The 17297-nt window shown below is 44.2% G+C and overlaps 1 protein-coding gene across 8 annotated transcripts in view; it reads left to right on the top strand.

Moving 5' to 3' along the window:
* Nucleotides 1–1017: 1017 nt before the first annotated feature.
* ENOX1 (ecto-NOX disulfide-thiol exchanger 1) overlaps nt 1018–17297 on the top strand; it is a 572082-nt gene continuing 555802 nt past the window's right edge. For 7 of the 8 annotated variants that reach the window (XM_059144563.1, XM_059144567.1, XM_059144559.1 and 4 more), the window contains exon 1: nt 1018–1769. The gene's annotated coding sequence lies outside the window, so the exon portion shown is untranslated. Of the gene's footprint in view, nt 1770–16282; nt 16302–17297 lie in introns of those variants that run through there. The other variant, XM_059144562.1, reaches the window with a different exon arrangement.

Below are 17297 nucleotides of genomic sequence, written 5' to 3'. Positions count from 1 at the left end.
CCTTCTTACACCCAGGATATCCCATTGGGTTCCCTGCAACATGCTCCCTTGCCCCCTTTGTTAAGGCGGCACCATGGGTCAGTATTCCCTGTAGTCTTTTTTTTTTTTTTTTTTTTTTTTTTTTTATGCTGGTGCTCTGGCTGCTAGAGGGGAAAATAGCCACACACAGGGAAATGGTGCAAGTTTAAATCAAGTAAGCCTAGTGGGGTGGTAATGACTTTCCCAGCATCCAAGTTTTTGCCTTCAGGACATGTGAAGCTAGAAAACAATGTCATTCATTCAACATTTATAGAAAACACACAATGTACATGGTACTGTGTTAAGTACTGGAGGGTATGCAAAGGTATGCAAAACACAATCCTCGCGCAAAGGAATCTGCCAAGAAGGGTATTTTCAAGTATTACTCAGACCTTATGATATTTCAAGAAATTCCTGGATGAATAAAATTGTACTTATAATTTAAAATAAGCGTGGAAAAGAATACTGCTAGGACGATATATCTTTTAGGAGGGAGGGGTGTAAATGTGTTTAAGATTTTTATTTCTAAGGTGTATACAGTGTGGCTTGGATGAATGGAGGAGTGTAGGGTTTTACAGGCCAACAGCGGCCCCAGGATGGCCGCACCGGCTGCTTCCTGGCAGAGCCTGACTTCAAAGAGGCAGTGCTCGGCTGCCTGCACACAGCTGAATCCGAACAAAGAAAAGACCGGCACTTTTACCTGGGAAGTGGATTAACTTTGAGGAAAAGTGGCCTCCGAGGAGAAAAAGAGGCAGCATTCCACCTGGAGTGAGAAACACCCTCCCTTCCTCCGGACCGTGCAAGCTCACCTCACCCACTACCGACCTCACCCTTGCCCCCGCCCCACATCCCTACACTGTAGAGGCGGTGGGCCGCACTCGGTGGGGTTCCACCGCCCATTCCACTCCCGCAGCGCTTGCACACGCTGACTCCAGCCGGTAGTCGGCCACGTGCGCCCAGGTCCTCTGCTCGGCCCCTTAGTGGGCCGAGAGACTCCAAGGTTGCAGTGCCAACCATGGGGTCCTGATTACTGTTCCCCCGCGCTCAGCCAAGAAGTCCGGAGCAGCCGCGGCGGTGGCGGGAGCGAGCAGCTCGGCCCCTCCCTAGAGGGGGCAGCGCGACCGAGGGCTGCGGGCACCGCCTCTGCTGCATCTGTGGCTGCGCTCTCCGCTGGGCTCCGACCCGCTCGGATCCGGAGCCAGCGCTCTGTGCCGCCTTCCCTTCCCCTTCTGCCGCCGCCCCGCGGGCAGCTCCCCGCCGCTAGACGCGTGTTCGATCCTCCTTCTCTGGCTTTACGGATTTCCGGGGGCAAAGAATTTTGCCTCCGTCCCTACGAGCATCTCTTGGCCTCTCTCCCCCTCCCCTCGCGACTCCCCCACCCCGTGGGCGCGCGCGCGCGCACACACACACACACACACACACACACTCACACTCACACTCGCAGGCGCGCGTGCGCACGTCCGCGCGCCCCGAGCCGTGGAGTCTCCAGCAGATCCCACTCTCTCGGGCGCCGCTACTCACACAGGCTTCCAGTCGCCACGGGGCGTCCTCTGTCTGCGGCAGCGGCGGCGGAGGCAGCAGTGGGAACCGCAGCTGCAGCCTGGCCGCGTCTTACAGCTTCGTGCCCGGGACGGAGTCTGGGAGAAGCCGAGAAGGAAGACGCCGAGGCGAGGAGAAGCCGCGCCGCGCCCAGCGCCCGGCTCCCGGCTCCGCGCGGCGGGCTGCCCCCGCTCCCGGTACCGCAGCTCCAGGTAAGCAAGCAGCCCCGGGGCCCGCAGCATCCCTGGGGTGTCCGAGCTCGGAGCCGGGGTTCCCCGGTCCCGCCCCCGCCACGGCCCGGGACATGAGGCTTGGAGGGGAGTGGGCTCCGGGGAGGGGGAGGGGAATGGAGCTAGAGGTAAGGCTGGTGGGGAGGGGTGCGTGGAAGCTTCGGGGCTTCCGCGCAGCCCCCCGTGCCCTTCCCGCTCTATCCTAGCTCTAGCCCTGTCACTTTTACGAGCCTGGGGGTGCCCGGCGCCCCAGACTGCTGTTCCCCGCTCTCCCCGCCGCCGCCGACGACGACCGGTGTTGGCTCCGGGCTTCGCGCCCGCGGCGCGCTTCCCACCTCCCCTGCACCTTGGACAGCGCACCCAGCCGCCCGCCGCCCCCTGCACAGCACCCGGGACGGCGTCTTGCTCGCGCAGCCCTCTGGCTGTCCTCTTCTTTCCCGATTGTCACCCTCCCGCCCTGTATTCCTTGTCCTCACTGTCTCGGCGGACTCCGCTGTGGTGCGGGCCGGAAACTTTACTCCCCTTCTCCTCTGCGCTAGGTAGTGTTGTTGTTATTTGTGACTGTCCCCTAACACGGGGAACTCAGACACCTTGGACGTGTCTTTCTCGGCGGGAGCGGTCCTGGCCCGCCGTGCAGGAGGCAGAGGAGGCACTGGGCAGCTGGACTCAGTGGCTGCCAGGGTGCAGAGCCCGCGCCTTAGGTCCTGGACGCCTGCCGCCTCTCCGCCTCCCTGCCTCCCTGGACTCGACACGTGCGCGCCTCCCACGGACGCGGGCCCTCCCCGACCACCCCACGTCCTCCCCCTGCACGGCCACGGCCACCCCATAGGTTGGACACCCGGAGTTCGCGGGTTCTGATTGGCTGAAGGCGTAACCCCGCCTCCTTCCCGGAGGGGGGTGGTTCTGGAGTGTTGTGGTTGTCATCCCGCGGCGCGCACATGGGGGAAGTGGGGTCGACAGGTGGGGATTCCGGGTGGGTAGGGTCCCCGCGTCTACACCGCTGTGTGTAGTCACTCACCCACCCTCTTTCCTCCAAATACACTCCTGCTTTTCTTCCTTTCTATCTCTCAACATTCTACTGCTGTAATTAAAAAATAAAACAAAAAACAAAAATTGGCTCGCAACCCTACTTTTATTAATACTGCATTCGTTCCGGTGGTAGAGGTTTTTAAAGCATATCTAGAAGAATGAGGGTACCAAGTGGGTATGCAGAGGTTCGTGGCAAACTGGGCTGCAGGTTTGAGTCCAGTAGTTCCGAGAAAGTAATGGGTGGCTAAGAGATCTGAAGAGGATGGAGAAAGTGGGATGGATTTTGTTCCTTGTGAGAAGGAAGGACACAGTGGGCGAGCTTGGGAAGCGGAGGGAGAAAAAATGGGTCACTTACGGGGTGAATGTGAAGGAGAAATTCCGATGGGTATGGGGGTGGGGCTCTGGGGTTCTGCTGAAGAAGGCTCTGTCCCAGAAAAGGGGTAGTTTTGAACAATATTTTGATCATTATTAGCACACTTTGTTTCTGTTTTGCTAGCGCTGTCCTTTTGATATGAGACTTCATAGTAGTAATGTTAATTCACTTAATAGATTTTGTTTATTCCAGTTTGTTGTAATATATAGATGTGCAAGTGGTAATGAATTTCAAAAACTGAAATTTTAAAAGTTCCTTTAGAGGGATGCACTAAATAGTTAAGGCAAAGTGCTTTTGAAATATTGTGAAAGAAGACGGATGAGCATTGCATAAAATCCAAAGATTGTTCTGGCGTTATTTAGGTCCTTTGCAGAAATATATATGTATGCATAAATGATACTGATTTTTCTTCATTTCAGAACGTGATTGCCTCTAGCATTTTCAGGCTTTAATTCCTTCAGGCTGTTTTGATGTTGTGTCTGTACATCTAAGAATATTGTAATTCTTATCTTTAGAAGCCTTGTCAGTGCAAAACAAACAGCAACTGATGCAAGTTAATGTTGACAACTTTATATTGAGTACACTGTGTTATTTTATTTGCAAGCTAGTGAGATATGCAAGAATAACATAGCATGACTGTTATTCCCCAGGGACCCATATCAAAACAAAGTGAGAATCACATGAGGCTATTCCAGGGAGAACAATTCAATTATTTTAAAAATGAATGTATTTTAAGATTCTTGGGTGTAAATAGCAACCGAATTTTTCTGTTTCAATTATTATCTTTGTACACAGTAATAGCACATGATAAGTCACACAGCATGTTAAATATATTTGGGTAATTCCAAAGTAGATAGTAAAGTCTTTCCATTTATTATTGTTTTTATGTAAGTAGACAGAATTGCTTCCTGACTGTAGGACTTTAATTCAAGGGACATATTTGATACATGTGACAAAATGGAAATTATTGCTATTGTTGAAAAAATAATTCTTACTATATTTTCATATTCATAAGTCATGCCTTGATTTGCCTTCAAGGGATTTAGAGTCTAGTTCTTGGCCTCTCAAATTTAGATAGGTTTTGAGGTAGGTAGAAAAACAGTGTATATAGTCACACATATACATATGCATAAATGCAAAATATATGTATGTATATCCACATACAGCTGTATATGTATATACATAATTTTGTGGTACATTCAGTGTATTTATTTATATGTTATTGTCATTCTTAAAATTTTTTCTCATTTCTTCTTGTCCAAAAGGTGGCCCTGTTTTAAACGTAGAAAGCATTACCAGGAGTAGAATTGGCCAATAGATCATGGAAACAGACAATAGTATTTTGTTGCTTGGCAACCACCTACTGTGAATGAAAAACAAAGCAGTGACAGCTGCTTCCACATCCTGATACCCATACTATAGCTCAAGCATTGAAACCCTCCAAGTGAGACAGATCTAAGTTTCATTTGAGTAAGGTGAAGCTGTTTCTTTTTTGGGATGTTTTTAAAAAGAGTATTTAAAATTTTTATTGTAATAAGAATTATATTGTGATTGTGGGATGAAATGAAGCATCTAATTCCAATTGCCCTCTTAAGCCTAGTATAAGCTGAAAAATGTAAGATTGGGAGGACTGTTTAGACCCTTTTCATTCTTCTCTTTATAGTCATTAAACACTGTAAGCACATTTTCTGCTGCCATCAGGTGCTCTTAGGATTTTATAAAAACTTGAGTTCTCTATGATATCTAAATAGATAGCTGGATTTTACTCTTAGCGGGGAATTAGAGATTCATGCAGTGGCCTCTTTCATTTTACGGGACGCTGAGGCACAGTGAGGTGATGTGATTTGACCCTGGTGACTAAGCCATCTCCAGAATGTCTTCCCTTGGGTCACACTTGGAAATTTTTTCCATTTCCTCCCTGGAATCACTCTTGTTCTTGAGTTACATAAGATTTATATAAAAATGATTTTTATCCTGATAAAGATACTTAGCAAATAAAGGAATTCTTGGGCATAAACATTTAGTACTAACATCAGGCTGAATTTTGGTGTTAAGATGCATTGTATATCCTGTGTTCTTCCTCCCATCTACAGAAGTCCAGATGGGAGGACCGTGACTCCCACCTTTTTCTCCAAAATGGGGAAGCCCTGTCCCTTGCTTTGCTAATTGTTTACACCTCTGTGTAATCTTTAATGATCCATTATTCTCTGTGTGAATTTTAAACGGGAATAAGATTGAAGATTGTGTCGGTCAGCTTGTAAGCTGGTGAGAGTTTAAACAGTACAGCTAATTAATCACCTGTTCTGGTCTGTCTGCAACGTGATAGACATACTGTGGGTGTATGATTTGGGCTCTTGAAAGTCCATGGGACAGACTGTGTCTCTCTGCATAAAATTCATTTCAATCTTTTATCAAAGCTGTCTTGCCAAAGGTGCTACCTGAAGCATGTTGGTGGAGGACAGGTCATCTATCTGTGTGAGATGGTAGTAGTGCCGATTGTTTCTTCACTTAGCAAAATGATAATGAATAAGTTATTAGGCGGCAAACTTGGATGACATATGCATTATTAAGCATTTCTTCTAAAACTTAGGAAATGTATTGCCTGTGTGATACATTTTGAGGTTCCTTATGCTATTTTAAACGATGTGTATTTCACTGTTTATTATTTATGTCAAACATACGCATTGAACTTTAACTTGAAGTGGACTGCTTGGAGAAACAATAAAGTGACAGTATTAAGTAACATTGAAGAACCATTTTCACCAGAAAAGCATGCACGTTAGCAGATTTGTAGGGGGGAATAAATTGATTTACAGCATGTTTAACCTAGATTTAGAAGCCTGCTATTAACTTGTTCTAGCTAGGAGGATTTTCAAACAGAATAATAATTTGGCGGATTTCAAGTCAACTTCACTGATTTTTTAAACCATTTTCCACAGTCTAGTTATAGTTTGTCCGGGCAAGTACTTGTTTTGGATCCTGTAGGATTAATCTGAATTTTAAGGTTGTTATTATTATTATTTTTTATTTCTGAACCATTTCTCTTTGCAGGGAATGATGTGAAATATTCTGATGTTCATCCATAATTTAGCCCACTGGAATTTTGATATTTAACGACACTCTCCCATCTTCACATACAGGATAATATATGTGTATGTAAATGGACGAACACACAATACTTACTTTTTTCCCCTTCTGTTGTTTTCATCCTTGTAATAGAACACTAAAAGACTTGATTTATGCTTTTTTTTTCATACAGTAAAAAAAGGCTTTAAACGAGATATTTAGTTTTCAATTTCCTTATGTCTGCTTCTGCTGTTATAACCTGTAAACTCTCACCCACACAAGTAGGATGGTTGCTAAAAAAACAAGCAAATAAATAAATATACATCCAAGCACTATTTGTTATCCCCCAAGCTAACCAGGAAAGCGTATTTTCTCCTTCTTAGACACACATATCCTTCCACACACATATCTACATACACATTGAGTTTAAGGTCCTCTAGACTCTTTTTTTGGTGGGGGGCAGTGAGAGCGAGGTGGGAGAAGGGGAGTGGGGGAAGAGAATCCCAAGCAAGCTCCATGCCCAGTGCAGAACCCAACACCAGGCTCAATCTCAGTAGCCTGAGATCATGACCTGAGCCAAAATCAAGAGGTGGGCCCTTAACCAACTGAGCCACCCAAGTGCCCCAGTCCTGTTAGACACTTTCAAGAGTGGATGGAAATAGTGTTTTTATTGGGAGCCCTGTGCATGCTAATGTTGATATATTACATAAAGTGGATATATTCAGATTTTCAGAAATATAGTAGCACAGGAAGAATTAAATTGAATTATTCCCTTTGGAAAATTCTCACATTATGCTGAGAACATAACCCACGGCTTCTATAACAATACCCAGTAGCTACAATGAGCCTAGCATATGGTAGACATTGGGTGTATGTTTTGTGGAATATACATCTGCCCTCCTTCTTGATATAATGTTGCAAACATTTCAGTCTGTATCTGTGTGAATTGTAAAAGTTGAGAAGATAGAGAAGAAATTACTCTGGTTTTCTAATTGTTTCTGGCACTATATTTAAAAAAATAACTTGGCCAGTGAGATATTGTGGAATATACTTCTTGTCAGTACAGGAAGTTATACCAGGGGTATATTTTTCACAAATACAGCCATCCTAAGTACAGAATAGCTCTTTAATAGCCCACAGCAGCAGAACAAAGGTTACGGCAGCTAGTCCAAAGGAATACTTTATTTAGTTGGAGCTGGAGGGTGAAGTTTGCTAGCCCTAGTGTAATTATCCAGACTGGAAAGTGGCCAAGGGACTGTGGTTAATGTCCCAAACAGTGGGAAAAAAGTCACAGATGAGGTCTTTAGTGACTACGAGTGGCCAGACCTCTGCTTTGGTCTCATTTGCAAGAGAGCACCTTTATAGTAGCTTAAAAACCACAGCAACTCTTTTGCAATTAAGGGGTAGAGCCCAAAGTTACCACTAGATCCCAGGAACCAAATTTGTTGTCCTTGAAAGAAGTCATAATCCCAAGAGTTCAGTGACATTGAAATAAGACTTTCTTCTTTGTCCTGTTCCATCTTTGAAAGTAGGTGGAGAGTAATGGTGTCTCTACGGACAACTCTGGCCGAACCACAAGGTAGGTTAAGTTTGACATGCTTCTGGTTAGTCCTAAACATCCTTGACCTTTCCACCACTACCTAGTTGGTTATCTCCTCTGTAGGGATTCATTAATAGTTTCATATCAGCAAAGCTCCAACAGATTGCTTTCCTGTGTTCCACTTTTCTGTGAAAGTGGAAAGTTAGCCCTGCCATATTTTTTAAAAACACTTCTCTATGTCACACCTGGGGCCATACTAGGTTGGGGAGAGGGAGGTATACCACATCCAATGGGTGGGAACTGAATCATGTTCCCTGTTTGCCCATCTCTATTAAAAGACCCCACTTTGGGGGGAAGAAAAGATGTTAAGGTGTGTACTGAGAAAAGTTATAGTACTTTTCTGGAGGGATTCCTGAGTCTCATGCGTATATTAGGTGCTCAATATATATTTGTTTATTTCACTAGTAGAATTATACCTACCTTTTTGATGCATAGGGAAGATAGTTTTGTTCAGGGAACACTTAAATATTATACTATTTCCTTTTAGAATTCTTTCTTTAAAAATAATTTTTTGAGCATTTACTATGTGAATGGTACAGTATTTGGCCCTGGGGATGAATAGGATTCTTAAGGCACAGTTCCTGCTCATGGAAGAGATAATGCTATTTGCAGGAAAGTGCACAAATTTGGTTTGGGTTAAAGGTGACTGTGAAGGAGGGTCAGTAGGTGTGGAGAGCAGAACAGCAGACAGACAATGAAAAGCTTTTGAGCTTAATAATAATAGGCAGTGTTTTTACAATCTGTTTGTTCAACAAAATCCCATGAAGCATTTGCTATGCTGCTGATCCCTGGGTCCTATCCCAGACCTACTGAATCAGAAACTTCAGGGACATGGCCTGTGGGAGCAGACATGGTCACTTTCATACTTGTTTGCCCAAATGCCCACTGCTCCAATATATGTCTGTAGAATTTTTCTGCAATCGCCTCTGTTCTCTGCCTGAAGGTTTTCTCTTCCATATGTAGGGCAGCTTGGTAGGGCAGTGAAGTTAATGGCTTCAGGAGTGGGCCTAAGCCAATAACAGAAGGGAGCTGGGAGGTGACACACTAGCATCTTGCGTCTTGGACCCTCTGATACAATCGTTGACACATGTTCTGCACTATGTCCCCAAATTCCCTAGTGAATCTGCCACAACAGCCATGTGCTAGATAACCTGTGCTTTGTGTGCTAGAGGGCTACTGATGGATTAAGACGTGGGCATCATTCTTTTTGATTTGCATCTTGGGAGCGTCATGCTGGCAGGTGTCTGGCGAGTGGATTGGCGGAGGGAGAGTCAGGAGCATGGAGATCAGTTGAAGGTGGCAGTGCCCAGGCAAGCAATGATGCCCGCCAAAGCGAAGGTAGTAACTGTGGGGACACAAAATGGATTTTTCTGGAAAGCTGTCATGACATGGAGGCTGGCAGTGTGTGGACCCTTTAGCTGGCTGCTGTTCCAAGAATGAGATTTCATTGCTCTGCTGTGCACCATGGCTCTGCTCTGGACTTTAGGCTTGGCACCCTTTGGAGACTCCTGTGCTTTGCCTGTAATCTTGGTCAGCCTTTCTAGACTAAAGTAGCACAAGTCTGGGAATAAATAAAAGAAGACAGGAAGATAAATTGAAGAATATAAATAATTCACTACTAGATCATTAAAGGAAGAAAGTTATATTTTACAGGAAGGATTTGTGGAGTTATATAGAACAGAAGAGTTGCAGAAATGCCTGCGTCGCATGTCCATTTTGTGATGAACAGTGATTTTCTCCCATGCTCTAGACTAAGAGGTGATTTTCATCTACCATTGGTTTCTGGAAGACCTAGCACGTACTTATGTCTATTGTTTTCCCTGCTTCTCTGATAGCCTGTGTTTTAGCTAAGTGAATGAGTGGGGGATGGGGGGTGCTCTATTCTCTTGCTCTGTCAAAATGCCAGGCTTTTCTTTGCAATTTCTCCTGCCTGTTCCTGGGCCACCATCTCCCGAAGGAGATCAAAGGGTGCAGAAGATGGGAGAAGGAAAGAGTAAATCCGCTGAGAGAGCTGTTTTGAATTAAATGCTTAATCATGAAATGAACAGGTTAAAGATGATATGAAATAAGATTAGGCAGCCTTCTAATTGTCCCATATATAAATACACTCCGGCTCTGTCTGTAGTCAGAAATGCAAAGGCTGAATAATCAAACAAGAGCAACCTGACACCATCATATTTCTGCAAAAGTAGCACTGAGCCAGTGGCAAGGAGAAGACTGAATTATAAGAAGTAGAATGGGTCAGCAGAGAGCTTCCTGGGCCTTGCTTAACAAAACAGATGATGACAGTGGAAATACTGAAGACAACATGGGTGAAACACAATGGAAGGGATGTAGCCTTATTAACAGGGAGTATTATGCACATATTTATGATATATATTTTTTTAAGATTTTATTTATTTATTTATTTGACAGGCAGAGATCACAAGGAGGCAGAGAGGCAGGCAGAGAGAGAGAGAGGGAAGCAGGCTCCCTGCTGAGCAGAGAACCCGATGTGGGACTCGATCCCAGGACCCTGAGATCATGACCTGAGCTGAAGGCAGCAGCTTTACCCACTGAGCCACCCAGGCGCCCTATTTATGATATTTTAATTAAACCTTTTCTTTGGAGATCATTCTAGATTCATATGAAATTTGAGAAATAACATAGAAAGATTCTGTGTACACTCTACCTGTTTCTCCCCAGTGATAGTATTCTTGCAGTCCTATAGCACAATATTATAACCAGGAGATTGGTTGGTACAATCCATCAATCTTGTTCATATTCCCCCAGTTTTACTTGTAATCATCTGGGTGTACATACACACATGTGCATGCAAAGTTTTCTTCTATTCCATACTTAAAAATATTTTTTACTTTTAAAAGTAAGAGTCTTTTTCATTTGAAAATTTTGAAAAAAAAAAAAAATTCGCTTGTTTGGACCAGACCAGGCTTACTGGTAACTGAAGAAAGGGCAATAGAGAGTAAATTCCCTAACCCTCTTCTAACTCTGGGATTCTGGAGAGTGACTCCAGGGGTCACCTAATCTGGCAGGAAGGTCAGTAAGCCGTGGTATAGCTTCCACTTTGTTACCATGTGACCACTTTATTATTGGCACCATTACATGGCAGTAAGCAAACCTTTTTAAAAAGTATGTCTGTTGCAAACGAAGCTTGCTTATCAAGACTTACTGTAACTCATCTTCTTTGTACCAGAGTTTCTGTCCTTTCCTTCTAGCATTCCGGCCCTCCCCTGTTCCTCGCTGTGTTGGGAGGGGACACACCCCTTCAGGCTGCTCTCCCTGATTTCTGAGTTAGCTGGTTCGCTGCATTTAGCCTGAGGGAGACACTGGTAAGAGAGGGAAGGGAGAAGGGCAAAGCCAGGCTATTTTTTTTCTTTCCCTGGCATCCCTGGCAGTGGGAATCCCTCCTGCCGTAGCACCACTCATGCTTGACAGACTGGCTCTGGTTCTAGCCGCTCACAAGTGACCTTGGCCCATGGACTCCAGACACATCATCTCTTGCTATTGTCTCTTCAGCCTTGGGGAGATTGCAGCTTCTTGCTCTTGCTGGTCTTCAGATTACCTCGCTGTCCTGCTAGGCTTTCTGCTCCACCATCACCTGAGTAACCAATTCTCTATATTAAATTTCCCTTGTAAAAAAAATACTTGGAGAGATTTCTGTTTTCCTAGTTAGGTGTTCTGCAGTTTCTCAAAGCACAGATGTGATATAAATCTGATGAGGGTTTCTTCTTCTGTCACTCTGGCTTCTTCCACTGGAAAAATCTAACTAGCTCCAGTCTGGGTCGAAAGCACCTGCGTTTGTAACCTCACCTCTCCCACCTAGATTCGCAATTCCTTGACCAGTTGTTCAGCCACTCCCAGTCTGGTTTTCCAACACTGACTTCCCTTTGTCTGATATATGTGGAATTTTGACAATTTCCCCTAGTGTCTGATATATTTCCCTTTGATATATTTGGGATTTTGACAGTTTCTCCTAGTGTGTGATATATTTCCCTTTGTCTGATATATTTGGGATTTTGACAGTAACCCCTAGTGTCTTTGTAATTCTGTCCCTGGGCCCCTCTCTTACTAACCTTCCCTATTGTTTTCTACTAACACTTCTTTCTGACCTCATCTCCATGTGTAATGCCCTTATGCCCATGTTCACATATCGGTCTCGTGGTACACTCCTGAATGTGCTTTGGTGTAGGGGGCATATGTCTGCTACATTAGGATTTAGTTTTGCTGCCACTTCACTTTTCTGCACAAGGATGCTGTTTATTTGTGTTATCAGCTCCTCTAGTTCATCTCTCATAGAAGCGTATGTGGTTCTGCTACAAAAACAATGGTGGAGCGCCTGGGTGGTTCAGTGGGTTAAACCTCTGCCTTCAGCTCAGGTCATGAACCCAGGGTCCTGGGATAGAGCCCCGCATCAGACTCTGTGCTCAGCAGAGAGACTGCTTCCCTCCGTCTCTCTGTCTGCCTCTCTGCCTGTCTCTGTCTACTTGTGATCTCTGTCTGTCAAATAAATAAATAATCTTAAAAAAAATGGTAACAGTGGGACTAAGAATGCTTTTGTGAGAAGGGAACAGGACTCAGTAGAATCTTCCAGTATAAAGCACATTTAGAAGCCCTGTCACTGGAAGCAAACCTGGGAACCACTGTGATGGCCACATGCTACATTAAGGAAGGAGCATGAAAGAGAAACTTAGTATGCTTAGGGAAGGTGTTAAGACAGTGCAGTGACCACGAGCAGTCTTGCTGGTTCCTACCATATTGGTCTCATAGTTAGGTGTATCAGGCAGCTTTGTCTTTTCTCCAGGGGGTCCTCAACTGAGACAGAGAGCTGGGAGCTGGAGCAACGAAAAAGCTTTCAAGTTTCTCTGACTGAGATGTCCAAAAAGTCACACAAACAATGCAGTTGCAGGTGGCCCTCACTTCTGAGGCCAGGAACAGTACCTTTAGGCACTGCAGCACAAGTGGGGATGCTCTTTAAATAGACAGCTGTGCAAACCACTACCAGGATGCTGGACGAGGGCCTGGGAAAATCCAAAGCTTTAGCTAAAGAAGAATTTAAATATTGAAAAGTAGCCTGTAGCATGGCTATGGATGCGTTCAGGTCCTGGTGTACTCCTGTCCTTGCGGTGGACACAGGGCTGGAGAGTGTTTTGTGGGCCAGCACACACAGTTATGAACAGATGGATCTCTTTGGAAGCTGTCTGTAAGGCTCCTTGCTTGCCTCTGCTCTCCATAATGATCAGAAGTGGTGAGTGCTGGGCAGGAGAATTGTAGATTAGGCAGCTCTGGGCAAGCGGACAATGGAAAAGAAATAAGCTTATTTTAAATGGGCATAAGCTTTGAAGGCAACTAATTGAGACATACTTCAGCCTCATGGACAAATTAGGGTTCCAGTTAATACAGGAGCAAGATTGGACAAAATAAATCACTTGCTCACCTATAATCTCTAAAGAACAGTTTGTTTAGTAACAAAACATTGATTGTGCCTGCTCTTAGGTGAGTTTCTCCTCTATGCCCCTTTTCCCATCAGCTCTCAGAACTGGCTGGGTTCCGGTCCTTTTTCCCTAGTAGTACTTCATACACTTTTACTCTGAGAAGTGGTGCCTATGTGAGAGCAGCTAATGGTTTCCCATGACATCTTTCTAAATCCTGGACTTTTACTCACCTCAGTTGCATCTTTCTTTCTTTCTTTCTTTTTTTTTTTTTAAAGATTTTATTTATTTATTTGACAGACAGAGATCACAAGTAGGCAGAGAGGCAGGCAGAGAGAGAGGGAGAAGCAGGCTTTCTGCTGAGCAGAGAGCCCGATGTGGGGCTCGATACCAGGACCCTGAGATCACGACCTGAGCCAAAGGCAGAAGCTTTAACCCTCTGAGCCATGCAGGCACCCCTCAGTTGCATCTTTCTGCAAAGATAGAGTCCCTGTTTCTTTCCTCATTGCTCAGTAATGTGCAGTGGCATGGAGAGAGAGGTTTTTTTTTTTTTTTTTTTTTTTAAAGATTTTATTTATTTATTTGAGAGAGAGACAGTGAGAGAGAACATGAGCAAGGAGAAGGTCAGAGGGAGAAGCAGACTCCCCATGGAGCTGGGAGCCCGATGTGGGACTCGATCCCGGGACTCCAGGATCATGACCTGAGCCGAAGGCAGTCGTCCAACCAACTGAGCCACCCAGGCACCCGGAGAGAGAGGTTTTAAAAGGAATTTTCTTGGGTGGTAGGGACTTGATTTTATCAAGAAGCACAGAGCAGGCACTGTAGAAGTGAGAGAAGTTGTTATTGTGCATTGGTTGGTGTGCTCTATGGTATTGAGTTGGCCCTAAGTAGTTTGTGATTTTTCTCATTTAGTTATTAAACAAATAATGTTGGATGATGTATTTTAAACTTCACATACTACTGCAACCTAGCCTAATACTCGTTCTGTAGTAGAGATTTAATGTTTTTGGAGGAAAGCATGCTATACATATTTCTTGTGCCCAATGGATAGGTGTTTATTGTGCCAAGTTCATGCTAGGGCTGGAAATATAGCAGTGAGCAAAAATGAATCATTGTTCCTGTCCTTTCTAGGAGCCCACAGTTTACTGGAAAGGGTATTAAGTAACCCCCAAATATTCCTGTTATTGGAACTCTTGATAAGAACCTGGAAAAGAATAGGTTTCTCTGACAGGATATAGAAAGGATGAAATAATCAGAGAAGGTTCATAGTTGGAAAATAATTGATAAGATCTGAAGAATGATTGGGAAGTCCAATCCCCAACTCCCCACAGATAAGGAGTCCCATTTGTGAAGTCCACATGTGAGATAGAGCTTGGATCGCATAACCACTGAAAGACAGCAAGTGTGGCTGGAGTGCAGAGAGTGAGCATGGCGGTAGCTGGGAATGAGGCTGCTGAGATGTGGCTTAGGGCCTGATTATGCCAGACCCACCAGGCCCTGTCGAGCACTTGGATTTTATCTTAACTGCAATAAGAAGTCATTGAAAGGTTTTTGCCTTTTTTTTTTTTTTTTTTTTTTGGTTTTGCTTTTTCTTTTTTCAAATGGAGATGAAACTCACATAACATGAGCCATTTTGAAGTGAATAATTCAGTGATATTTAATACATTCGTGATGTTGTATGACCACCATCAATGTCTGTTCTAAAACATTTTCATCACCCCAAATGGAAACCCCATCCCCATTAAGCAGTTATTATTGAAGAGTTTTAAGGGGGGCGATGTGTGAGTTGTAGTATGCAGGGTATTTCTGGCAAGTTTGTGGAGAAAGGGTTGGAGACGGCAAGAGCAGTAGCAGGGCAACAGACTGGGACATAGTGGTCAAGTCAGAGACAGAGGGTGGTGGTGGCTTCCCAGGCAAGGGATAAGAAGAGACCATAGATTTGGAGAAGAGGAAAATGATCCAGGATGGTGTTCTGTAAGCAAGTTTGATTATCTGTTTCAATGGCTTATTTACATTACTATTTCCCAAAGAGTAATCCATCTCCTATTTGGATCTGGCAGGCTGCTTGTTAAAAGTACAGATACTGAAGCCCACGTCAAAGTGCTGATGCAAATAGACTAGCGAGGGACCCTCAGGGGTTCTTCCTGGAACTGAGGTTTGAGAACCACCTATCAGTTGTCTCCTTTCTCATTCTGATGCCCTTTAAGATTGCAGACTGCCAACCATCCTTCAAGGAGAGATGAATTAGAATGAGACACAGGAGAGACAAATGGATATTCTAGTGTATGCTCATAATTTTGAGTGGGATGGGTGCCTTTTGGAGATGCAACTTTAATTTGATTCTAAAGACAAATATGGAATATAAACAGTTTTATGGGGTGGTGTTTGTTTTTGATTCTTTTCTTTCTTGGAGTATTGTGACTCTCCCAGAATCAAGCGGTGGCTGACAATGGCACTGTCATGTAATATAATGTAGGTACAGTGTATCAGTTTATTGTAAAAAGAAATCTATAACAACGGAAGATGAACTTATAAAACAAACCATCCTAATGTTTTAGCAATTACCTTGTACCTACAGGATTCCTATTAGAGAGATGTTCACTTTAATTAACTGATTTTAGAAGCCAGGCTTTTGAGACTTGAAAGTCAGAAAATCTTTCAAACTGTAGTAAAAATCCACCCATCAACAAATCTGGATTTTGTCTTTGGCTTCTGGTTTCTGTTTGCCTCTGGTAGGTTTTCCTAACCCAGCACTCTAACAGCACTCTTAGAGCTGTTCCTTCTAGCCCGAGTCTGCCAACACGCAGATGTTTCTATCCCATTCAAATAATTCCCTCCCCCACCACCATTTCTGGAATATGTTTGGTTGTATTTTAATTTTAGAACTGAAAGAGGTCACAGAGAATCTAGTTTTCTGCTGCTCTTGTTTTGGAAACTATGACCTTTGGAGATCTGAAAGTAACTTAAAGAAGGCTCCTGCTGAGGAAAGGGTGTGAATATCCAGCAGCTGTCAGGAGGTAAGCCCTCTACTCTACCCAGCCCAAGAGCACCCCGACAATCCCCCCCCCACCCCATGTAGCTTTTTTAAAAAAGATTTTTATTTATTTATTTATTTATTTGACAGAGAGAAACCACAAGTAGGCAGAGAGGCAGGCAGAGAGAGAGAGAGAGGGAAGCAGGCTCCCTGCTGAGCAGAGAGCTGACACGGGACTCAATCCCAGGACCCCGAGATCATGACCTGAGCCGAAGGCAGCGGCTTAACCCACTGAGCCACCCAGGCACCCCCATGTAGCTTTTAACTGGCCTCCATGCAAGGCCCTTCCTGTGGGCAGCCGAGCGTGGTACTCTCCCTGCAGCTTCTTTCTTTGAATAAGAAGTGCTCATCTTCTACAAGATGTCTCATTTTGATTAATATTACTTCCGGTCTTCTAGAAAGACACTTGGGCACCTCTGGCTATGTTTCCTTTTCAGCATGTACAAATTCAGATCTTAGAGTGGTTTCATTGCTTCATCATAGAATTTTATAATGAAATAATATTTTGAGTGCCTGCCTGGCTTTGATCTTTCTCCCTAGACCACTTAAGTTTGGAGAGGGATCTGAGGCAAAGCTGTCCATTTATTTTACACTAAAGACAAACAGAATCAGTAAATAGCCAGCTTTTCTTTTGTAAAGCTTAATTTTTCTGTTCCACAAAAATGCATGTTGTTGTACAAGGGCATACATTCTGGAAGAATACAAAAAGGAAAGTAAAATCCCTCAGAAATACTAGAGTTAGCCCTTACTGATATTTTCATGAATTTTTTCCCCATGTTTCTGTCTCTTTCTTTCTCTTTATGTGTGTGTGTGTGTGTGTGTGTGTGTGTGTGTGTGTCTATGTCTATTCACACACACCATGTACAGATGAAGTTCTCAATAATGCAGTTTTGCTGTATGTGATATTCTATAACCTGCTATGTTTTTCTAATAGTGTGTGGTGGGCAGCTGTCCATTTCGGTAAAAATATGTTATCTTT

Source organism: Mustela lutreola, chromosome 13, assembly GCF_030435805.1.
Source record: "Mustela lutreola isolate mMusLut2 chromosome 13, mMusLut2.pri, whole genome shotgun sequence".
Taxonomy (NCBI): Eukaryota; Metazoa; Chordata; class Mammalia; order Carnivora; family Mustelidae; genus Mustela; species Mustela lutreola.
Note: the sequence above shows the minus strand (reverse complement) of the source record. Positions and strands in the feature narration are given on the sequence as shown.